Below are 25,029 nucleotides of genomic sequence, written 5' to 3'. Positions count from 1 at the left end.
GGAATTAGCCAATCATGTGCAGCCCATTGTGTAAATAATGTATATAAAGCAGATACTGTGAGGGGACTTTCATTCATTCCTCCTCACCACTATGAGCTGAATAAAGAGCATGAAATCACTTTGCGACTCTGAGTATATTTCAGGGGGCCCATAGGTTCCTCACCATTGCTCTAAGGGTCAGACCTCTGAGCATAAATGGGTCAATAAAAGATTGCAGCGAGTATGCATCTCCCTCACAAAATTAAGTCCTGTACTGCTTTATTTATTTAATTAGAACTATATACTGCTTAATAAGGGCGGGGACACATCCAAACGGTCTACCTAAAACGATTTGTTGCTTAACAGTTTTATTGTTCTCTTAAGTGTCGTCTTTGGGTGAAAAGTGTTGGTTTCAAAAAACAAACAAACAAACACAATTTTTTTTTTAAAAAAAACAAATAATTTATAGAGCCAAACAAACTATAACTAGTGGTAAAATTATCCACGAGCTTTAAAAGTGAAGTAGAAAAAGAAGCTGGTTTTATTGAGAACAGAACAAGTGACATTTTTACATTACATTAGAAATTGCGTGAGGAAAAGTGTTTTCCCCCCCTTGCAAGGAGCGACGTGATTGACGTGATTTTCAACCAATCACACTTCTCCTGTCACAACGCATATTTCGCGTGTCTCCAGGCTTGTGTCTCGCGCGCGCGTGAAAATATTATGCGGCGCGTGGCGCGTCTGCTTTTTTGGGTCGCGGAGGATAAAGTCTCGTATACTGATCTTGTCTAGCGACGGAGGCTGAAAGCTTAGACTATTCCAAATCCGACCAATCCTCGCCGAGGTAAACTGGAGGGAATCATTCCATCTGCGCATGCGCCCCGCTCCCCTCCCTTATCTATGCGTCACTTGCTCCCTGGAGGAAAAAAGATGCCAGCGAGGACGCTCCGAACGCATGCGTGCATCTCTTTACACTCTCTACACCCTGTCAAGGACCGCTCGGAACAGCGCCACGGCGCTTCCCAGTTCCGATTGGTCATTTGTTATCCTGTGTATCGCGCCCTGATTGGAGCCGCCACTCTGTCAAACAGAGGCAGAGGTATCCGCCTACTAACATTTCGCTGATTGGCCGGCAGCTTCCCCCGTCCATTGGTTGGACCTTGACAGCCTTTTCTCCCGCCCTCCGCCCAATCACCTCGTGGCATCGGGGTCCTGACGGTGTGAAGAACGTAAGAGGCCGAACCGCTCCCCTACTGCTAAGCGAAACATAGTCCTCGCGGCCGGCGGCTCTCTGAGAGGAAAAGAAGTGACCCAAAGAGAGCCTAGGGACGCGCGCCGGGCTTTTCGAGCACCCGCGGGTCCTGTCGCTGACTTAACCGGCCCGGGAAGCGGGGCGGCGGCTGTGTCAAGCGGCGGAGGAAGACGAGAGCGAAGGGTGTGTGTGGCCCGTATATTGCCCGCCTAGAGAGGCTTGAAGGGGAGTGGGCGGGGGTGGGGGGGGGAGAGTGGAAGTAGTTCCGGCAGCACCTTGGCCGTGTTGCCTAAAAATAGCGCCCCGTGGATATCCGTGCGCCGGTGTCAGTGTCTCCGGAGGAGCGTCAGTTAGGGAGGCGGCGGCAGGAGCAGCGGAGGAAGAAGGCGGCGGCGGCGGCGGCGAGAGAGGAAGGAAAGAGGCAAACGGGTGAGCGAAGAGGGTGGGCGCGGGTGCTCATTTATGGGGTGGGGGAGCGGCAAAAGGGGGGGCTGTTGGAGGAAAAGGTGGCCAAGGAGTTGTGGGGGGATGCGATATATTTTACCCCTCAAGTCCTTACCCCAAGTTAGGAAGGTGATGGAGTTAAGGGGTTGGGGTTTTCAGGGGGGCATAATATGAGAGAAAATGAGGGAGAAGGTTCCTCCCTCTTTCTGCTTCTCCCCCCCAACTCCTTTGCCACCATCTCCCCCCCCCCCCGCTCCTACCTCAAACAGTTGCAATTTGGGGTGAGCAGGTGAGGAAAATCAAAAGTTTCTGTAGTATCTGTGTGATGACAATGATGATAATTGGTAGCTAAAATGCACATACAGTCTCTGAGCAGTAAAAAAAAATGCACACATGTGTTTGTGTGTGTGTCTCCGTATACCCGTCTAGCTCAAGTAGTTGCAATTTGGGGTGAGAGGAGGCTAGGTGGTGAAAGGGGGAAATTAAAGTTTTTGTAGTATTTGCATGAAAATAATAGGTAGCAAAGATGCACGCACATATAGTCTGGGAAGCAGAAATACACATGTTTGGCTATATTTGTGTGTGTGTATATACCCTAGTATGTATATGCACTTGTGTGTGAAATGTTTCTGTATATTCTGATTTGATCATGGCTGTAAGCAAAATGTGTGTGTGTGTATAAAACACAAATATCTGAACGTATTGTCTGTGTACATATACATGCGTGTATATATGGATTTTTTTTACAGACACACATGCTTAAGTTAATGCCACAGTCAAATAAAAATTACATGATTATATATATATAAACACCAGACACGTACACACAATAAGACATAATACTTTGTGGTGGTTATGCATCTGTTTCAAGATTGGGAAGAGGCACTTTTTGGAGAGCTAAGTTTGGGTCATAATAAGATAAGATATTAGCTGAAGTGGTTTGTGGTGCCTGCATTAAAAGATTGTGTTGCTTTCTCCCCTCTTCTTTCTCTCTTCTCTCCCCCTCCCAAATCTCTGGGTCCTTTCCCCATTGATTTTCAGGGGATTGGAATAAATGTTTTTCATATCTATTTTCTGCTTTTTCTGTCTGTATCCGGACTCGCAGTGTATTAAGACATCAAAAAAGGCATGCTTGGTTATTATTTGTTTAAGGGGGAGGAGTTGTGGAATAAGAGAGACTTTAGGGGAATGAGTGTGTGCAAAAGAGAATCTACCCCCTCCTTCTACTAAGACTTGTACACAAGAAACATTGGGGGGGGGGGAGGAAGGAAGGAAGGATGTAGGCAGGCTTCTGGTTGACAGATTCATGTTCCCTCTCATAGACTATTAATTCACTCACATTGTCTCCTAGAGATATCTTTTTTTGTCCCATTTTCTTCCACTGTTCCCCTTAGCTGTGGTCTGAGAGGTTGATAAGAGTAAGAGTAAATAAGAGTACTGTAATGCATTTACGTGGATGAGTGTGAGAGCAAGAGATTTTGGAAGTTATGCTTTCTCCATTTCCCTCTTTTTAAGAAATGGTGGGTTGGTATGTGGAGATGAGGGGAATTGAATTTAGGGATGTTTCATTTTTGAGGTAAAACTGTACCCTCATTTTATGAATCTGCCACAGGATTCTTAATGGGTGGGTGGAGAATATGGGAAGCAGGTTAGGGAAAGCGATTGGTGTTTGTTTAGGGTCCAGACAGGCCTTTAAGAGCTAACTAACGTAATGGAAGGGATGACAGTCTTGTCTGTGGTGAGTAGAGAAGTGGATACATTTGTTTTCTTCTGTTTTTGTTTTGCTTAGAGTTGTGAGAACCCTCCTTGATAAATGGCAGGTTTTGGCTGGAAATGCTTCTCCATACTCTGTAAGATCAATACATGTACCTGTTTTGGAAGGGGCAGCAGGGAAGATGTCCATTGAAACAGTTTCTGTTGTTTGCCAGATAATTTGATATTGGAAAGGTGTTGTGTTGTGTGTTGTTAGCAGACTTCAGTAAAAAAAATTGCACGCCAAAAATGCATAATATTTTTAAGCTTTATTTTGACTGCCAGTGAAGAAATAAAGATTACAAAGGAATTGAGTTTTTTCTGTCTCGTCTAAAACAGCACTTCCATTTGAGGAAGCCCATTAGAGGTTAGCTCAGCTTATAAAGTTATACTTTTCCAACACTCTTTTCCTGTTTACATAGGAACCCTGCTGTTGATAAGGGAATCAAAGTGTTAAGCGAGTATTTTGTCCTTGTTAATGTTCTAATGACATGTTGGTAGACATTCTTCCCTTTGAGTGTGTGACTGATTGTCTTTGTTGCTTACTATAAAGAACTGTGTGAGTGAGTTGCAAGGCCTTGTCACTGATGTTTATCCTCGCACATTTTTTTCCTCTTGAAACTCTAGGACTAAAAGGGAGAATTTAGTTTTCCATAGTTGCAACAATATTCTTTTTTCTTTTCAAGTAGCACCTGTCCTCCCAAAGCCTTGGGGAAAGAATAAAAAAGGGTTTATTCATTTACTTCAGATACATCCATTGCATTGCATCTTCTCTGGATCACAATGCTAATAGATTGTAGGGTATGACAATCTATAGGATTATTATCATGCAATCAATCATAATATTATGGTCTAAATAAGCTTCTTAAAGTGTCTTGAATATAATGTCAGTTGAAGTGGAGGAAACAATTTTTGCAAACAATTCTGCAAAGTTTACCGTTTCTCTGAAGTTTGGGTTATTGTCCACTGGAATCACTGAAAGGGTTAGCAATGCACAAGTACCTAATCACTGCTGTCATAATGAATCTCCTGTGTTGGGTGAAGTTATTTGGGGAGAGAAGGGAGAGGTAGCATCTGGAAATGCAAGGTAGTGAGATGTTATGGGGTGTATGTATATAAGGTCTTAGCAAATTTAGATGACTGATATAATTTTGTAAAATTTCCTGCTTTTCAGGGGGTAGGATAGTCCTTGGGGCCCTTCCAACTCTACAATTCTATAATTCTATGAGATTCTGGTATGAAATTTAACACTGCTTTCAATAGAACCATTCTTTCGAAGCAGCCATATTTGTTGTTAAACAGCCTGTAAGAGACTTAATATGAAAATTTAGCTTAAGATCTTTCAGTGAATGGGGTTTGTTCAGGAGTCACATTGGTTGTTGCTCCTATGTAAGCTTTCAAAATACAGTGGAACCTCGGGTTGCGGACATAATCCGTGACAGAGACACATCTGCAACCTGCAGTGTTCGCTTCCTGAATTGCCACGTCTGCACAGGCGCTGGCGCGATTAAGTGCTTTTGCGCATGCGCGAGCGGCAAAACCCGGAAGTAACCCATTCCGGTACTTCCGGGTTTCCCGCGTTCTGCAACCCGAAAACACGTAACCTGAAGCATCTGTAACATGAGGTATGACTGTATAGAATAATGCTGTGAGAAAAGAGACTGATGCTTTACTGCAAAAGGAAACAATGTGTCTTATTAAATGATTGCCACATTGTCACCTTCATTTGAATCTGTGAATGAATTGGTAGTAGAATGTGTACTGTTCATCACTAGATTTCTGTGTTTGAGGGCTAGTGTGCACATTATTGAACATATTTGATTCACATTTCCGTATCCTACTTAGCCAAAATTATACACAGTCTGGTTAGACTGTCATCTTACTCAACAGTTGAGGAAACAAGAGAATGCCATCTTGAGCTGAAGGGCATGCATATTTAGTAGTATGTAACAATTGCCTATATTTTCTTCTGGTTGTGGTAGATGCTAAACTACGCATTGATAGACGACAATTAATTTGTTACAAAACATTTATTTTCAACTTTTTTATTTTATTTTAGTGAGGTATGCAATGCTATCTCTGTAGAAGGAAAGCGTGAAACAAATCCAAGGGTATTTGAAACTTGCTGAATATTGAGGTTGGCAAGAAATGCCATAAACTTTTTAACTCTTATTTATTTGTATACAAATATATTCTGCCTCCTGGACCTCAAAAGGGCCCCCCCAAAGTGGTTATCAGCGCTTGTAAAGCCCAATTAAGTGTTTCAAGAAAATGGCCAAGTTTACACTTCCCTTATTTACTGTACCTGTAAAGGATGGAATTTCCAGGGTCTATCTTTTAATTTCAGAAATAGTTTTATGATACCGTAGCTTTGGATATTCTATCTGTACATCTCACATATGAAGGGCCCTGTAAAATACCCAGAAATGAATACTTTTCATTTCTGTTAGTACTGTATGGGCATTTACAGAACAAGATTGAAAACCTCCACATTGTGAAGGATTAAATTCTTCTTCAGAGACTTTCTTTAAGTCTTGAAGATATGGGAGTTCAGACAGAAAATACATGGGAAGATTTCTTTAGACTTTGATCAGATCCTTATCTTCAATCATAGTTTTCACCCAATCCCTGCATGTTGTGATTACCTAGCTTTATGATCACATATGAGTGTGCAGATAACCATTTAGAAGGTAGTGTGGCTCACATCTGGAGCAAAGTGGCCCAAAGTTGTGATACTTGCCATAACATGGATTTAAACTTAGAGATTTAAAAGCTCAAATTAATTTTTCTTGCACAAGCCTCCAATATTTGCAGCTCACATACTTAAAAAAAAGCCACTGCAATAATCTTGTTCCATTTAAGAGATTCCGTTTTGTTCAACAAATCGTTAGGAGCAATATGTTAATCACATCTAGTTCAACAACAAATAATAATAATAATTAATAAAAATGTTTTCATGTGCTGACTGATACCAACAATTCAAATGTCTTGAATTTACTTTGCCAAAAGGTTTTCTTTTAACAGAAATATATACTGTTTCTGGAACATTCACTTTTGATTCACTAGGTCATAACTTGGTGGCTAGTATGTGCACATGTAGTTGTACAATGCATGTATGAGGGGACTAGATGCTGATATGCTCAACTTTCTGTATGTTTGAATGTAAATTTATTAAGCAGAATATGATTTAATACTAATGCATGTTGAATGAGTTGGTTTGCACTTAATGCTTGGGTTTGTTCCAGCTCGTGCCTATAGTGCTAAACTTCAGTGTTATGTGCACAAGCTGGAATGAGCCCAAGGTTACAGAGGGAGGAATTCTATAGTCTCACTTTCTGCAGATCCTCAGGTTTCATTATGTATGAACCAAAGCCAAACTAGTTGGTTTGCAACTGCCATGCTTTGAACTTGACTTGTTTAGAAATCGATTAGTGTTTGTTTTAAACCAAGGGTAGTCAGTGTGGATGGTGAACTCCAGATACAATTAGGCTACAACTCCCAACAGCTCCAGCCAGCATGGGTCAATGGCAGAAATTAAAGTCCAGCAACACCTGGAGGGACCATGTTGCCTACCCCAATACATAGCAGGCTAGTATTTCTGGAAACTGAAATGAAATACTACAGTAGTAGGTGTTCTCCTTATCATACAGGAAAAAAGAGGGGAGTGCTTGGGCTTCTTTCAGCATGTTCCGTGGTTTAGCGTTAAGTGCAAACGAGTCCTATGCTTTACTTATCTGCTGGCCTTATCTGCTGGAAATACTGGTAAAGAACAGCTCGATCCAGCCCCGCAGCAGTTGTCACTTATGAATGTTCATATGGATACAATGTGCTCTTGAACAAATTGTTGGAATTCATTGCCATGTGGAAGAAGTTTGTTCCTCTGCAACTGTCAAAGTGCTGTGACATCATATGTGTTGCTGCCTGACCTTTTGGCTTTGAAAATGAGTGTGGGAGTTTCCAGTGTACAGGGATTAGTGGGATCAAAGAGGAGGTAGAACTCTCTGCTCTGGGGATCAACCTCGTGCTGAAGAGCAAATTGCCTGGAGCTAATTAGTCATGTACATCACTGCATTCGTGTGCTCAACCTTCTTCTTTTTTTTTTTTTTTAAAGGTGTGCACATGTGCTTATTGTGCTCTTGAAATGAACTGTGTGAGGTAAAGTAAGTACTGTACATTAAAATTACACCTTACTGGTTCAGGGAAAGTGCATCAAACTACTAGCTCAGGAAAAATGCATCAAACAATATAACTATTTAAATAGGTTTACTAGTACATTGCAGGAAAAACAGCTTGAATTGAAGCCTAACAAACAGCTGTTTGGTTAATAGTATATTGTCTCATATCTGTAGGCTGTGCCATAATTCACTTGTGATTTATCTGAAAACTTGGCCATAGCAACTCTATTCTTGACCCACTTTTTCTTTCTCATCTCATCTTCAGTTCTCATACTGTAACTGGCTTGTTACAAGATATTACAGCTTCCTGAGTTTTTCTTAAATAAGCCTTCCTGAAATGTACTGCATGTGGACGACTGTCTAATTTAGAACTGTATCTGGCATACTATCCAATGAATGAGTAAAATATAGCAACAGTTGAAAACAAATGCCTCATCAAGGAAGTCTTATTCCTACGCCCACTATGTAGTGAACTGAAATTATTATTAGTTCTTCCACAGTATTCTTGAATAAGTTAGTATGTGCTTTGTTTCCCTTGCTTCTGTGTTCTTTTTAAAAAACGAATGCTCCTTTTTTTAACATGCTACACTTAAAGATCAGTAAATCCGCCACTTAGATTTTGTCTATTTGTATTTGGAGTTCAAAAGCCTTGTAATGATTTTTGGTGGATACTTATAAAGAACATTTTTATGCAGGAATGTTCTGAATAAATATTTGTGGGTATAGATGCCACAAGGGATATTCACAGGATACAATGAAAGTTTGGATTTTCTTGGTTGGATATCAGCAATTGAAATGGCAATGACTTGTCACATTCAGCCTATAGTGGCTGTCAATTCTGGTGAATGTGACAGCTGAAAGCCTAGTTCTCCTGATTTCATTTGTTTCATTTTTGGTCATGTTACATTGCTTGAAGATTAATGGAAGGCATGTCACAAATGTTCAGAGCACTGGGGCTTCTTAGGATACAGATGAGGGAATTTCTCTTAGAATTCTTCTGATTTTCTGATGTAGGTTGAACTGTGGTCGCACCATCACTGTTGAAGTCTAAACTTGTGCAAAAACTGAAGTTTTGACTGAAAATAAAAGGATATTTGATAGTCAATCCTCCCTCAGTCGCCCCCCCCCCCCAAATCTTCATTTGTACACCCACCCTCTTTCCAGTTTACTTCATGCATTTGGATGAAATAGATTCAGATTTATGAGTGTTCTGTTCCTCTAAGCTGCCAGAGCTGTTGTCTTTATTGCAACCTTTGAAACAAGTAGCAAAGGTGACCTTGACCTCATTCACATGTACCCATGGGAGTTGGAAGCTGCTTCCCTATGCTGTGATTCCTGTACTGCTCGCAAGTGTCCGTGAATGGCTCCTCCAATATTGGTGCTCCAATTCCATGAATCTTTCTACCCTTTTGTCACCCTGCTGGGATAGTAGGGCAGTGATTATTAGCATGGACCTTACCCATGTGATTGCTTGTTCTTTGTGGTATGGTATTCCAGCACATTGGGAGAAGCATTAGAGGAATTAGGATAGCAAGGTGTTGGGGCATTGTGTTAAACAAAACAAACAAAGAGAAAGTAGTCTAATTATTAAAACATAAATTAAGAAGCCACAATCATTAAAAATAATTAAGATGCCACGATGCAACAATTGAAGGTTGGCGTGAAATACTTTCAGAAAAAGAAATGTTAGAAGGCATGTATATTTATGAATAACAAGACAGATTTCATTGATGTGGCAAAACATTTCAGCTTCAGCCTTTGTCAACTGCTCTGATAAAAATGAGAGGGTTCTGTTGCCAAGGTGGCAATTACAGAGCTTTGAAGATGGAATGTTCAGAGGGACTTCATTTGCTGAAGCTAAGTGATGTTGGTACTATCGTCCAGGTTGAAACAGTGTGGTAATACTGTGTCCATTGCGCACAACCAGAAGTTTCTCTTTTTTGCTAACATTGTACGTTCAGTTGATAACTCTGTTGTAGTTATTGATACATCAGACAGAATATGGTTCTCAGAACTAAAATATTTTATCAATTGGTTGTTCCACTTAATTGAATAAAATTGCACATTTGTGGTTTGTAAAGTGTTTGCAAAGGTCAGTTGTAGTTATACCTGCATACTGAATATGACATCCTGGTTTTTGTATTTGGTAACGCGGGTGGCGCTGTGGGTTAAACTACAGAGCCTAGGACTTGCCGATCAGAAGGTCGGCGGTTCATAATAATTAAGCATAACAGTAAATTCTTGACCTATACAATAAATAAGACATACTTAAAAAGAAAAATATTAGTTCCCAAGGGAGGCCACATGACCTTGTCTAAGTTGGGTAGCCTTCACTGTGAATTTAGCTGTATTAAACATTACAGACCTATCTGTACTGGAAAACCCATATTAAATCTTATCCATACCACTGAGGGCATCAGCCACCACTAAAGTTTTCTCTATCTTTGCTTAGTTATTTTATACAGTTTACAGTATACATATAGTGTGTGGCATCCTCTATCCAGGGGCTACTGCATACGCAAAAACACTGATCTCTGGGGATTTTCTTAAATCTCCCTTCCAGGCAATTGGCTTCATAGTCTGAAAATGTGGGCCTGAAAGTACTTTGCAGAGAAAATGTGGATTTACTTCAGGCAAGTATTTTCTCTTCCCTGCGGCGTGAGTTTAAGGTGGGGAAAGTATCATAAAATCTGGATAAAGTAATGGCATTCATGTTCCGTTCTGTAAACAGGTATTGGAGCCACACTTTAATATTGTAATGGCTAAGTTGGATTTCAGCAGTGAAAAAGGCGCCGGGCCTAGTCCATGTGTCCTCATTCTTTTACTATTAGCTGTCCAGGTATTTGTGGAGGATGACTGAGACTGCTCTATTATACGCAATTTTAACCAGTTCATTTATTGTTTATCTGATTTTTAAAAAATAAGAGAAAATTGCCCCGAAAATGAAATATAAAATTGGCATTACTCCAGCTTCTTCCCACAGGGGAGCTGTGGGCGTTCCTGGTAGGAGACCAGTTATGTACAAATAAATCTATTGGGTACTTCCGTAGAAATGAATAGGTCCCAAAATGCCCCAGATTTCCACCCCATATGTCAACTGAAGAGTAACCTTAGCAGCAGAAACCAAGGAGTAGCTCTGGTTTAGCAAACTTGCCTGCTCAGTATGCAAAGATCATGTCTTGCCTGTGTACAGTTTGCATCAAACCATCACATAGGATGATGGCTTGACTTGTAAGGCAAGTTGTTTGAATAAATAATACCTGCATGTTGCACAATATTAAAATAGATGGGCTGATCATAGTTCTCTGTTCCCAGTAGTCCAGGGGTCGGTAAGGTTTACCTCACCTGGGCCGGTTCACTCCAGCAGAGATCCCTCTGTAGGCCGGATTGCGCCCACTCCCACGATTTCTGGCGTCTGCATCTGCGCAGACGTGATTTCCGGCATATGCGCATGCGCAGATGTGTTTTGCAGCCTTTGCGCAGGCGCAGACGCGATTTACGGTGACGTGGAAGCGAGTCACTGTGCTGTGCCAGTTTAGCGCAGTGCATGGGGACTTGCCAAGCAAGCAGCTTGGTTCAGGGGTGGCTCATGGGCCAGTTAAATGACCCCCATGGGCTGCTTGTGGCCCATGAGCCTTAGGTTGCCAACCCCTACAGTAGTCTATTTTTACTAATCTGTTCACTAAGTAGAGCTTCCTCTACTTTTAACTGGATATTGAGATCCCACTTCAGACTGTACTTCCTTTGCTGCCTCTCATCATATCCTAAAAACCTGTCACAAAGACCGATGATCACTCTCCAGTTGGTCTCCCACTGCAAAATTCTTAGTTAAGGGGCACATTTGTGATTACATAATAAATAATCTATCTCACTCCTACCGTTTAAGGAGGAGTATGTAAAATTCCCTTCTGTGTTATCCTGTCCAGCTCCACAGGTTTTACAGGAATTGGAATTACAAGGACAAAATTTAGAATTACTGATAGGTGGCAGAAGTAGAGCTCTCAGTAATAGTTTGTGAAGACTTGGAGGCTGGTGAATTGCTTTAATAGGAGGCTTGTTGACAGCTTCAGCAAAACATTCAGAGTTTGCCAACAATGGGTAGCGTTCTCTGATCGCCAGGTGATAGATTTCCATCTAGCGTCTCCCAGCTACCACAAATAGGACGTGTTGTTCATTGTTTATTGACACCTACTTTGATGGAGGAGGTTTTTTCTAGACAGGATGAAGGCCTAGTGGATGCTGCAATTACAATTACAAGAAAGAAATCAATTACAAGAAGAGAATATCCTCTAGGCAGAAGGTGTTCGCTGATCCTTCTTAGATATTGTTGTTTGTTGTTACAAGTGTGCTTGATTCTGAGAGCCAAGCTGTAGACAATTAAAAAAAAAGGTTTTGCTTAGCATTGTTCCTGGTATAGGTATTTTTTGACATTACTGGGTTTTTTTCAGAGTTTAGTGATTATTTTGTTGTTCTTAATGATGAGAAGGACATCCAAAGTAAGGGATGTCTGGATTTTCAGTGTTGCTACTGAAGGTTAAGTTGATAGTTAGGTGTATAGAATTGATGTAGGGTTTTTTAATTGTCTTAAGGCCCTTTTTACCATTGGTCTAAACCATAAAGATGCCATCAATGTATTGCCACCATATAAGTTGTTTGCTAATAAGCTGTTTGAAGATGTCCAAGTTTTTCCATGAACAGATTTTCACACATACATGCACATGCCCTGCTTAATGCCAAAAGAAATCAAATGCTAGATCCAGATGGCTTCACAGCAAGTTATTACAAAATCTTTTCCTCTATATTAGTCAAACTAGCCATTGAAATCAGTGAACTATTGAGGAACAGTACATTATACCTGAAACATGACTAGATACTACTATTGTGACAATTCCTAAAGAGGGGAAATACTTATGAGTTATCTCATGCCAATTTATCACTTAAACCTCTAGTATAAGATTTTTACTGATACATTATCAAGAATAGCAAATGGTATTGTACACAAATATATATACAGAAACAGCAATCAAGTAGGCTTCATTTGGAAGAGGAAAATGAGAAATAATATATGTTTTTTAGATTTTGCATGCAGTAAGGAAGAGGAAATGGTGATGCTGTTCCAATACGCAGAAAAGGCCAATGACAATATTGAGTGACCCTTTTTATCTGAAATACTAAAATATTTCAACTTCGTAGTATCATTTTGTACATGGGTATAAACTACTTAATGAAATCCAGAAGCAAAAGTATGTCCTAATGGGATTATTCTGCCAGGTTCTAGACTGTTTCCTGTTACTGCCTTTGTTTATTCTAGCAATCGAATTGTTAGCAATTATAATGAGAACATAAAAATACAATAGTGGTTAAATCAATAAATACACAGAAAAACATTGATATGGATTTGCCTCATGCTCCGTCTTTCTGATTTCCAATCCTTTCCACTCTGTTCAAGTTTCTCCTGCCCCATCACTTCTAGTGTGTCCCACTAACCTTCCAAATGGACCACCAGTTTCCTAGAATGATGGAGCTGCTGCTGCTCCCACCATTCTTCACAGATACTCATGGACCACAGTTTAGGAATCTTCTTTAGAGGTTAAAACAGTTGTAATTTTCAATATATGGAGTACTGGTGACTGACTGACACTAGCTCATAGTGGTCACACTTCTTAATAATTATTTCATACTATAAACTGAAGAGAGTTGCTATAACAGGACTAAATTGTAGGCTTAGGTCCTTGTTAATGTAGCAGCTGCTTATGAGGGGTACGAATTGCCTCCCTGGTCAGGTTAGGAAGTCTTTGTTTTAAGAGAGTGATTGTTCCCACTCCTTCCTTTTTTCCGGCCAATGATGTGCCATACAGGTATGTGCAGTCGTTCTATAAAGAAATCCCACTAGTTTAGCACTGTATTGCACTTCTCTCTGCCATTTACACCTGTACTAAAATATTGGTGATAATCCAAAGCATTAAAGTAGATAAACTGAGTTGTCTGCATTTTTGAGAACTGTCCATCTGTTGGTCTCACTTAAAAAAACCCCAAATTGTACAACCAGTGCTACTCTTAGTGGCAGAGATCTTCACAGGTCAACTGTGCATGTCAAAAGTTCATATGGCATTGTTCTACTGTAGAGTTGAAGGGGTAACAATTCTCTGTTTACTTTACTTAGGACTCATCCATGCTGGAGATAATGTGGATTTCATCTCTCTCTCTCTCTCTCTCTCTCTCTCTCTCTCTCTCTCTCTCTCTCTGTGTGTGTGTGTGTAGAATCCACATGATGTCCTCTTCATCCAAGTAGCAGTCCGTAACCCCCCCCCCCCCAAATCTGGATATTCCCAGTCTCTGAATAATCCAATAGGGGAAGAAAATCCAATATAAAATCACACATTACATGACTGAGTGCACTGAAGCACATTCTGTGGGTAGGCTTTAGAAGGGTGGTGACGTTTTGCTGGATGCAATCTATTACCTCACCCCGACTCCCATGTTGTTTCTATCAGTCCAAAGGAAGGATGCAGCCCACCCTTTTTCACCTGCTGTTGTTGAAGGCATATTTATGGTATTATTATTTTTACACAGTACTTTTTAGACAGCTATTTTGTGTAGAAGTGCTCTTGCACAAAAATAGCTGCATGAAAAATAAAAATAAAAATTGCTCTTATAGGTACAGGAGGCAGAAAATGAAAATGGGAGGAAGCAGCAGCTTTTCAGAATGTGAATATGTATGTATTAAAGTAATATTTCTAGCCATGTGTGAGGGTGTTTCTAAGCTAAATGGGATTAAGTACTTTTGGCCCACTTTCATGGCTGCATGGATTAAAAGTTCTGTCTTGGAAGATGTGTTTTTTTTCCGTATTTGAAATAAGGATAGAATGCTTCACATCTTTCCAAAGCTTTAAATTCCTATTGTATTTTTTCTTGGCAACTGGTTGTGAAGGGTGTGTATTAATGTTGCATTTGGAATTTCAGCTTCAATGTTCAGTTCAATGCACTGCCGTTTTTATAATAGTGTGTTAAGGTTTTCAGAATGGATCTATTTTGTGGCTATAGTGAAAACAAAAGAAATGTTTCTTACCATATCTTTAAAATGGATGATTGCTGAAGCATATATGATAGCTGAAACATACATAAGCATTGCAAAATCTTAAATTTTTCACAATGAATTTACAAAAATGTGCCTGACATTAAGTTGTAATGGGGTCAGTACTACTATCAGACACCTGAACTGTGGGAAAATAAAGGAACGTGGGACAGGAAAAGGAAGCTGAGAGTGAGGCAGCCTCTTGAATGTTTAAGGTGCACATGGGATGATATTCACACATTTCCATCTTTCCTAGTTGAGACAGGACACAGGATGCAATGGGAATAACATGGACCAATCCCACAAATAAAATCAATAGATATCATGAGAGGGCTGTCACAAGATCAATCCGTTGAGCAGTAGACTAATGATATACCAATATATCACAACGTCTGATTTAAGGATAGAACTATGTAAAGGCAAACGAGGTAATGTCCTGGCAAATGCTACTACTTAGGGTTCTAAAACTGAAACATACCTTTACCCTTTTACAACTGCTATTTTATAGTACAAAGCAATAGGGGTGGCAGGAATAATGAGCGAAGCGATGGCCAGCTTTCCCCACATTTGTTTGTTACATAGTACATGCACACATTGTGATTCACGATAGATCACCATGTCAAATATTATGAAACTGTTACCACAATACGGACTTCAAACCAGTTTTGTATAATATATTGATATATTGCCCAGCCCAGGAGTCAGCAAACCTTTTCAGAAGGGGGCGGGTCCATTGTCCCTCAGACCTTGTGGGGGGCCGGACTATATTTTGAAAAAGAAAGAAAGAAATAACGAATTCTTATGTTCCACAAATAACCCAGAGATGCATTTTAAATAAAAGGATACATTCTACTCATGTAAAAAACACGCTGATTCCCGGACCGTCCACAGATTGGGCCCCCGGGACTTAGTCAATCCATGGCCCAGTCCTACAGTAGACCAAAGTGTGTTTTCCAAGGTTATCAGAGCTCTTGGTTTCAGGCAAAGATTCAAAATTCTTAAGAGCCTTTCAAGTTGGTTATGGTTACAAGTCTGGAATGAATAACTTAAGAGTTAATAAATTTGACTTGTGACTGTCCAAAATATTGTTCTTAACATTTATTTTGTCTTGCATGCCTGCACTGCTAACACACTGCCTGTTATGTCAGACTGACCTAGGGGTCAGCCTAGCACAGCAGATCCTTAATACTGGTCCTTGACTTGATAGTATGTTATGCTGCCAGAATTGAACATAGCAATATTGTCCATATCAGTTTTGAATATGTGAATTACAGAGCAATATTGTCCATATCAGTTCTGAATATGTGAATTATGGAATGTGCTTAATAGGATACTTGAGTAACTTTCAAATAAGGTACCTTGACGCTAACTGCCGTACTACACACTATTGTTTGTGAGAGGGAGCTGATGTGTCCTGTTTTTGCTTAGAGCTTTATAAACACTTGCAATTGGAACTGCACCTGCATCTTAGAGAGTATTACTTGCCACATGTTGTCAGCTGGCTTCAAGCTGTCAATTCCTGTTTGAATTTTTTGCTCTTTCAGGAGAATAAATAAATTTCTTGAGGTACTCCAGTGAAAGTTGACATGAAATCGACCCTGCAGACTTTCTAAACATGTACTTCAAAATGACTTAGTTTACTAGTAATTTCTTAAAACTTTTTTTTAGTAAATAAGTAATAATTTTTAATAGCAGTTCTTAATCTTAAAAAGGCATTAAGTACAAAAATCTAACTTCATAATTTGTGCGGTATAAAAAAATACACTGCTTTGTTTTGCTTTGCTTCTTCCGTAATCCATCTTTTGTGGGCGTGTAATAATTTTGGAAATTATTTGTTGCATGTTACTTAAACTTGTCTAATTATGAAATCACTTTAGGCAGTGAACTGTTACTGTCTTTCTTTCTGTAACAGTTCTAATTTGTATCTTTCTTAACACAGCTAGCTCTCTGCTTCCTGCCCCCCCCCCCGTAGAGACTTCTGGGAACTATGGTACAGCAAGGAGTAACTCTAAAGGACTGGACTATCATATTCTAAGGGAAAATTAACTGTGGTTGTCAGAGCAAGACTCCTGTTGATACTGTACCTTGATGGCTCTAAAATCCGCCACTCTTTGTAACATTTTCTTAATAGCCAAGAGGAATGAGATACGTTTTCTAAATTTTGGGCTATGCAACAACAGTAAGGTGATGTCATGAGCCATGCTTTCTTGTCAAGCGAAGCTTCCTTTTAGGTATGACCTGGTAATTGCTGAAGCACAGTGGACTCTAGGGAGCGATTCAGCCTCTTTGTCTTATGTTACCTTGGAATTTGCAGGTTGAGAAGGCTGTAGCTCCTAAAAATATAAAATATAAAATATAATAAAATGCTTTGTCCAGTATGGTGACAAAGGAGTAAAAAGAACAGCATTGTAGAATTGGAGGTGTTTGGGAAATAGGGCTGATGTTGCTTTAATCAAAACTCTTTCTTTAACCAGGGTGCTGGAGAAAGTGCAACCTCTCTCTCTCTCTTTTTAAAGAATCAACAACGTTTATAAGACTCCAGTACATTCTTTTCTGATGGAAACATGCCTAACAGCTAACCTTAATTTTCTTCTGCTTTGGGGAAGAGGAACTGTGGTAATAGTTCTTAGGATGAACAAGGAATCCCAGAAGCAACATAGGAAAAAGAATGCATTGCATCATGTCACAATTGGCTGTATTTGAAATATGATATTTAAATTGCCTTGAGTTAAATCATTATCCAGAAAATGGACTTGTTTTAAATTGGATTTCTATTTTGAAGCTTAGATTACTGGAGCAAACATTACTGGTTGCTGTTACAATGAGAACATAAGGGTTGTAACTAAATAGAGCCTTTACGCAGACTAGAAGCATAATCCCAAACCATGTGATCCATGTAGTTAATAAGCATAGCATATTTATGTTTGCTTAGACAAGAGAGGCATCTCTGTTTTGGTTCTCTGGACCAGGCTGCTAAGCAAGACCACTTGCTTGAAGACTGATCCAAAATATACTACAAGCAAGGGCTGGTAGCTACTGAGAAAATTACTGTTTCAGTGAGGGAGAAAGTAAATATCCCTGATATTTAGTTGGCGGAACAATAAATATTCATTAAATTGAACAGTGTTAATTGGGAGAACTTAAAGCAGGAGAACATAATCATGTGTTTGGGCTTCAAGGGCAACTGTAGTGATATACGTACAGGGCAATAGCTCCTGGATCCTATTGCTTTGACTTGTAGTACCTGGGCCCTCTGGGAAGGCCATAATAATCTAATGTGCACTGTTTATGGCAACATGAGAAAGGGCCTTTTCTGCAGTGGCTCCCTGTTTGTGGAATGCTCTCCCCAGGGAGGTTTGGCTGGCAACTTCTTTATACATCTTTAGGCACCAGGCAAAAACATTCCTCTTTAACCAGGCCTTTGGCTGATTGAGATCTGATGCCCTTTTAAAATACGTTGTGGAAGTGGAGATTATTTGGTTGTCTTTGTTCCTGTTTTGATTATGTATTTTGTTTTTTTTATATTGTGATTATATATTGTGAGCTGCCCTGAGATCTACAGGTATCAGGCAATATACAAATTTAATAAATAATAAACATAATAATATGTGTGCATGCACGTTCCTGACTTGTCTGAACTTTATTTAGAAATTATTTTTATTAGAACACTTGTAAATACAATATTTTAAGACATGACAATTCAACAGCACACGTTTCTGTTAACATAGTTTACATTTTAAGAATAAAACCTTACATACATACATTTTTTTTAATGCAGTCTTTCCACAGTTGAAACCATTCTCAAAACCAGGCAGGGGCGGGGCAGCCAGGTACACTTCCCCTGGGCCTCAGAAGGCTAAGACACCTGGGGGCACCTTTTTTGTTTGTGTTTGGTCACTAGCCATGATCCTGCTCTTTTGGTACTTGATTGAATATAAAATGTGAGAAGAAGGCTAAGCACATCAGAAAAAGTCACTTATTGGTGCTGTATTCATTCATTTGGTTAGTACTTTTGTGAAATAGTGCCTTTTTAGAAACGGAAAAATTCTAAGCTGCAGAACTACATGATAAGTAATTAACTGATAGACAGGAAAGATTTGCTAAAATCTTGGCCGGGGAGGATGGGATAAAAATAAAAGTTAATAATAATAATAATAATAATAATAATAATAATAATAATAATAATAATAATAATAATTTTAGCCACCTCTATTTAGCAAAAAGCACAACAACAATTTAACTGACAACTATTTCAAAGTAGATGACTTACAGCAGTGCATTTTCCACGAATGCACAGAGTTAGACAGAAAATCATTTTTAAAAACAGTGAATAACGCTGTCCCCTAACCCTTGTTTATTGCTGATGCAAGTTGAAATAGTAGACTGCTGTGACTGTAATATCAGCTGTTCCCAGCCAATCATAAATGGTCATTGCTTCAGCTGCTATAGCTCTTCAAGCAAGCAGATAGCGAAAGCGTAGGGGATGTACTGCCAGCCTTGGATCCCTTGGCAGTGATTTCCTTTTCTGAGTCAGATTCGCAAAGACCTCTGACCTATAGCATATCTCTGCATTGATCTGTTGGTAGAGTTTACTCGTAAATCATGATGTTGGAAAATGCATGTATTATCATCTTTTACAGTTTAATTAATGTGCGTTAAGCTGTATGGTACCAATAATGGCATGTAAATGTGCAACTATAAAACTCAATTTCTGGGAACATCCATTATAAAACTTCATTTTAAGCACCTAATTAGTGCTTCTTGTGAAAGGTGTAAAAGTATTTTTGTGTTGTGCAGAGTGGGGATCTGGAAGGTTTGAATGGACCTTCTATCCCCTAAGATCCCATTGTTTCTGGGCATAGGCTGGGAGATGGAGTGGGGGGAAGGAGTGCCCTATTGGGATTCTCCATGATTGTGTGTAGCAGACACCCATGTCACTTTAAAAGCATATGGATATGATTCCTGATCTTGATTAGTTTTCAGCCTACTCTGAGATGAGACTGAGGTGAGTGTATAAGTTGGATGAAGGAAACTAGTAAATGGTCTATACCAGGAATGTCCAGCAGGTTGACCGCGATTGACAGGTCAACCCCCAATTGTTAAAAGTCGATCGTGGATGATTGCGGGCTCATTTATGTCCTGGGGGGGGGGAGCATTTGGCCCTGCCCGCTCCCTTTTTCCTTTATCCGCACACGATTTCAAGAATGGAAGATGGAGTTTCCTCTGGCGATCTGACCTGCACCCCTAAAAAAGGTCAAGAATTTAGACTTGCCTCCGTAAAAATAGCTCATCAACTTGGACAGTTTTGACCTGCCCCCCCACAATTTGTAGATCACTTCCAGGTTTTTATTCTGTGAGTAGATCACAGTCTCTTGGGAGTTGGATGTCCCTGGTCTGTACCCTTTGCCCAAGGTATAAGCTACAATGAACTTAGTGGGGCTACTTTATAGATGTATATAGGATTGGACTGTAAGTCAGCCACTGCAGTGTAAAAACTGTGCTACTTGATTAAGTGTCAATAGATTAAATGAATCCGCTTTGACAGTATTTTTAAAGCTCAAATGTGTGATAATCGTGTTAGTGAATGGATAATCTGTGCTTCATATTCTAATGTAGAAATCAAACTGATTGTTACAACAGCTTGCAATGCATGCTTTGGAAAGTAAAATAATATTCTGATTGAATTTCATATAATTTGAATAATATACTGTTCATACATAGTCTTAATCCTTCATTGAACTTGAACGTGGTGGTACAATTGAAACGTGAAGTATTGGACAGGACTTTTTATTTTTAATAACTCAATAAGCTGTTTAACATCTACAATTGGAAAACAAGCTCATTGGAAAGGTTAAAGAAGCTGTCTGCTTGTGCACTGCACAGTCTGGTGTAGTCCAGTGCCCATACATGCAGCCCTTTCTCTCTTTGGTAAGCTGCAGCTGACTCCAGAAATGTTCAGTTAACCATAGATGTCTATTATGTCAGGACCAGGAGATCCTGGTTATCAGATTTGGAGCAAGCTATGACCTGAAGCGAACTTCAAACCATGATTAAAGATCCAGACTTGTTCAGAGTCTGATAACCAGTGTTCCCTGTTAAGACTTAACTAGGAAACTATGGTTAACTGAAGACTTCCTTGGGTTACTGCTCTGTGGCAGAAGAATAAGTTCAAGCACATAATGCCTTTTTCAGCACACAAATGATCATCTATTACAAGCATTGTATGCTTTGTTACTGTGTACATGCTTTATATTGAGTTCAGTTCCCTCACTCTAACATTGGGGGCGGGGAGGGGATGATTGATCTGCATATCTTGTGGTCAAGGCTGGTGCAAGAGATGGTACTGCTGGAATTATTGCTGCTGCCCCCACTCCACTTCTCTGCCTCTCTGCCTGCTTGCTTGCTTTGTCCTTTTGCTGCTGCATTTGTAGCATCAGCACTGACTCTCTGTCTTCCTCTTCTTCCTGCTTCACTCAGAAGGGGCAGCAGGATCCTGGGAGAATGCTTCTGCTCCTACTATGGTGGCTAGAAATGGCCTTAATTTTTATAGTTATTTAGCGCCTTTGCCTTTCCTAGAGTGAGGCAGGGAGAATGGGGAGGGTGCAGCAAAGAATTTGGCTGGCTGGCAGGCATTGTTGAGCAGACAATGAGACAAATGAGCAGTGGGTCCCAGTGTGTGTATGTGTGCCAGTTCACTGTTCCTCCACACCCACCACCTGAGATTATTGTCTCTGCTTGCCTTATGAAAGGTTAAAGCCCTGTTTGTGGTGATTTATAAAGTATTTTGCACATTTAGGCAGCAAATGACATTTTGAGACTCTTAACTCAATAAAAACCTTCAGTCGCAAGTCTTCAGATTTGAGTAATTTTACTGCTTAAAACCATTTAGGTAGCCCAATCTTGTGCATGCTTACTCAGAAAAAAATAGATGTTCATTCGGGTTAAAGGTAGATGCTTATAAAATTGAAGACTAAATCATCTTAAAGTCTATTATAAATGGAGCTCTCAGGTACAGCTATGATTCCAAGGGGCAACCTTTAAAGGGGAACCAAAATGAACTGAGTTCATCTTATAGGAAATATAAGCACATGATTCATCCTTTAAAAAATGTAAACCTGAATGCTGTTTTCATGAGAGCTATACATAGCTAGTCCTGGTGGGCTGTTTTGGGAATGTAGTAGGAGTAGATAAGACCAATCCTTTCCATGACCTTCCAGGCAACAACCACCTTTGAACAGCTGTGCCCCATTGCACCATTCTCTTCACCTGGAATAGATGGAACTGCATTCTTTCCAGTGTTAGAAACTGACATACAGTGGTGCCCCGCAAGACGAATGCCTCGCAAGACGGAAAACTCGCTAGACGAAAGAGTTTTCTGTTTTGGAGGTGCTTCGCAAAATGAATCTCCTATGGGCTTGCTTCGCAAGACGAAAATGTCTTGCGAGTTCCTGCGGGTTCCCCCCCTCCCCCCCTTTTTCTAAGCCGCTTATCCGCTTATTTGCTAAGCCGATAAGCCGCTAAAAGCTGCTAATAGCGCTAATAGCGCTAATCCGCTAATCCGTCAATGGGCTTGCTTCGCAAGACGAAAAAACCGCTAGACGAAGAGACTCACAGAACGGATTCTTTTCGTCTCACGAGGCACCACTGTATGAAAGCTAGGAGCTGAATGGCACCTTAAACCTAGGTTATGGGCGCAACAATGGAATGTCTAGGCACACTTTTTTTAACCACAAGAATACTAAGCTGAAAATGAATGAACTGCAGCTAAAATATTATGTTTGTTTTCCACATGGTCTAGTCCTTCCTTTCCCCACCCACCTAATATTCCTAAGAGGGTCTCTTCTCCAGTCTTCAGAAAGTAGCTGGTAGTGGGGAGGCAGAAAAAGGTCCTCCTTTCTTTCCACTCTGCAGTTTTAATCAAAAATCATAGGCTCAGTACTGCACCCAGAGCTCAGAAACTACTCGCACTAATGAAATTTCCTGTCGCAAAATGCTCCTAGAACAATGGGTGTTTCGAACACTGGTTCTTTCCTATTGTTTCAAGATGCCACGTAGCGCATCTTCCCCACATCATTTTTCCTTGCTCTCCCACTTGCTTATGATGTGCTTTTCTGGATTGACAGTTGAGATGCTACCTGGTTTTATGACTTAATTCATGCAGCTAGGAAAAACAGATCAGTGTCAGCGTTTCAAGCTTTTGACCTGCTTCTGCTTAGGAAAGAAACATTGCATCTAACTTCCTGATCTATGCTGCTCAGCCAGAGAGACTTTTACGAACTGTATCAAGGTGCTGAGGCAGACGCACATGGGAGTACATTTCACTGAAATGTACTTAATAGACTTAAAAGCTAGAAAGTTTAAAACTAGGTGGTAGAAGAAGACGTTGCATATGGATCAGTACTCCATCTTTTTTTTTTTAAGTGGTGCAGTTTGTATAATAAAATGTCATCAGCTATCCCATTCACAAAATCAGGTTTTTTTCCTTTGTAAAAGCAGATGGTGTGGGGAGTTCTTCCAAGAAAAACTGGCTAGTACTTGCCTTAAACAAAACTATATATCAACAATAAATAAGAAGTTATTTCATAACTTTGAACATATAAAAATGTATGCCTTAAGCACTGTTGCACAAGGGTTCCACTTTGGAGTTCAGTGTGTGTCATGACAAAATTACAAATGTATTCTCCTGTTTCATGACAGGTTAAGTATACCCAGGAGCATTTGGTGAGGGACTTTGTCAAAAGCCCCCCTGCTTCTGACTTATTTAAATATATTTTTAAAATTGGTGTCAATGCTTTAGTCAATATACTCCACTACTCCCCCCCCCCCTTTGCATCTCTTAATGTCCAACTGCATTCCTTTTTCAAAATTATTTCCCTTCCTTTCTGTTCTCCATTTGGGCCTGGCTTCCATTTTATAAAAAAGCGATCGGTTAGTTTCCTTGATGATGCTTTTTAACCATGCTTTTTAAAAACCAGCTTGATGGTAATTTCTTGATCTGTGCTGTAAATTCTAGCTGAGCTTGTGGTTTTGAATATCCTCATATTGAATCCTTTTCCCTTTCCATTTCGGCTTCCTTTTTACCAATCACTTCATTTTTGGAAAGTTTCTTTTTTTGAAGTGAACTGTAACTGTCTTAGCGTTCCTCATTTTACAGAGGGGTAAAATGACAAAGGAGAAAAGAGAATACACCAGGAGGAAGGTGACCAAAGTCTTATCTAAACAAAAAACGTCTTTAACTGAAAAACTGCAGCACTCGGGTGTCAGGACTCTTGTTTCTGTGTCAAAGGTCAGACGGAGACTTCTGATATAAAGGTGTCTCTGTAACCCCCATGTCTGTTTGGGGGGAGGTTATGGGTTTGTTCGTAGGGACGTAGGGACGCGGGTGGCGCTGTGGGTAAAACCTCAGTGCCTAGGACTTGCCAGTTGCGTGGTCGGCGGTTCGAATCCCCGCGGGGTGAGCTCCCGTCTTTCGGTCTCAGCTCCTGCCCACCTAGCAGTTCGAAAGCACCCCTAAGTGCAAGTAGATAAATAGGTACCACTTTATAGCGAGAAGGTAAACGGTGTTTCCGTGTGCTGCGCTGGCGCTGGCTCGCCAGAGCAGCTTCGTCACACTGGCCACGTGACCCGGAAGTGTCTCCGGACAGCGCTGGCTCCTGGCCTCTTAAGTGAGATGAGCACACAACCCTTGAGTCGGACACGACTGGCCTGTACGGGCAGGGGTACCTTTACCTTTACCTTATGGGTTTGTTCTATTTTTGTTTATTCTTATTACGTATTATGTGTTTTTATTTTGTATTTTTATGCTGTGAGCCACCCTGAGATCCTCAGACAAATTAAATAAATAAAATGTAGGACACAGCTTGTGTCCTAAAAGGATATTTTGTGAAGTTTAAAACTGAGTGGCTGGTGCCTTGTTCAGTCCTGTATCTTTGTTACCTTTGTCCTTTCTATATTGCCTTTTAAGATACATAATGTCATCAGGACAGAAGCAGTCTTCTCTGTTCAGTCAGCAAATATGTTGGTCTAGTACAGGGGTAGGCAACCTAAGGCCTGGGGGCCTGGATGCTCGCGGACAGTCTAGGAATCAGCATGTTTTTACATGAGTAAAATGTGTGCTTTTAGTTAAAATGCATCTCTGGGTTATTTGTGGGGCATAGGAATTCGTTCACCCCCCCCCCCCAAATATAGTCCATAAAAATATTTATATCAAGGACACATTGGCACTCTTTGTCTAAACAAAGCTGTATTTTACACTCTGAGCCAATGGTAACACATGTGTCCATTTTCAATTTCTTCTAACTTTGTCTCCTGGACTTTTTAATGATATTCTAAGCTCTAAAACAAGACTTAGA

General features: G+C 40.2%; 1 protein-coding gene across 9 annotated transcripts in view; it reads left to right on the top strand.

Annotated features, from left to right (window-relative positions):
- Positions 1 to 1,188: 1,188 nt before the first annotated feature.
- The window catches only part of MEF2A (myocyte enhancer factor 2A), a 90,234-nt gene continuing 66,393 nt past the window's right edge, over positions 1,189 to 25,029 (top strand). For 2 of the 9 annotated variants that reach the window (XM_081171200.1, XM_081171199.1), the window contains exon 1: positions 1,468 to 1,660. The gene's annotated coding sequence lies outside the window, so the exon portion shown is untranslated. Of the gene's footprint in view, positions 1,415 to 1,466; positions 1,661 to 10,165; positions 10,236 to 14,298; positions 14,319 to 25,029 lie in introns of those variants that run through there. The other 7 variants (XM_081171202.1, XM_081171201.1, XM_081171197.1 and 4 more) reach the window with 6 other exon arrangements.

This window comes from Podarcis bocagei, assembly GCF_964188305.1.
Source record: "Podarcis bocagei genome assembly, chromosome: 14".
Taxonomy (NCBI): domain Eukaryota; kingdom Metazoa; phylum Chordata; class Lepidosauria; order Squamata; family Lacertidae; genus Podarcis; species Podarcis bocagei.
The sequence above is the reverse complement of the archived record's forward strand: the minus strand, read 5'-3'. Positions and strand labels throughout refer to the sequence as shown.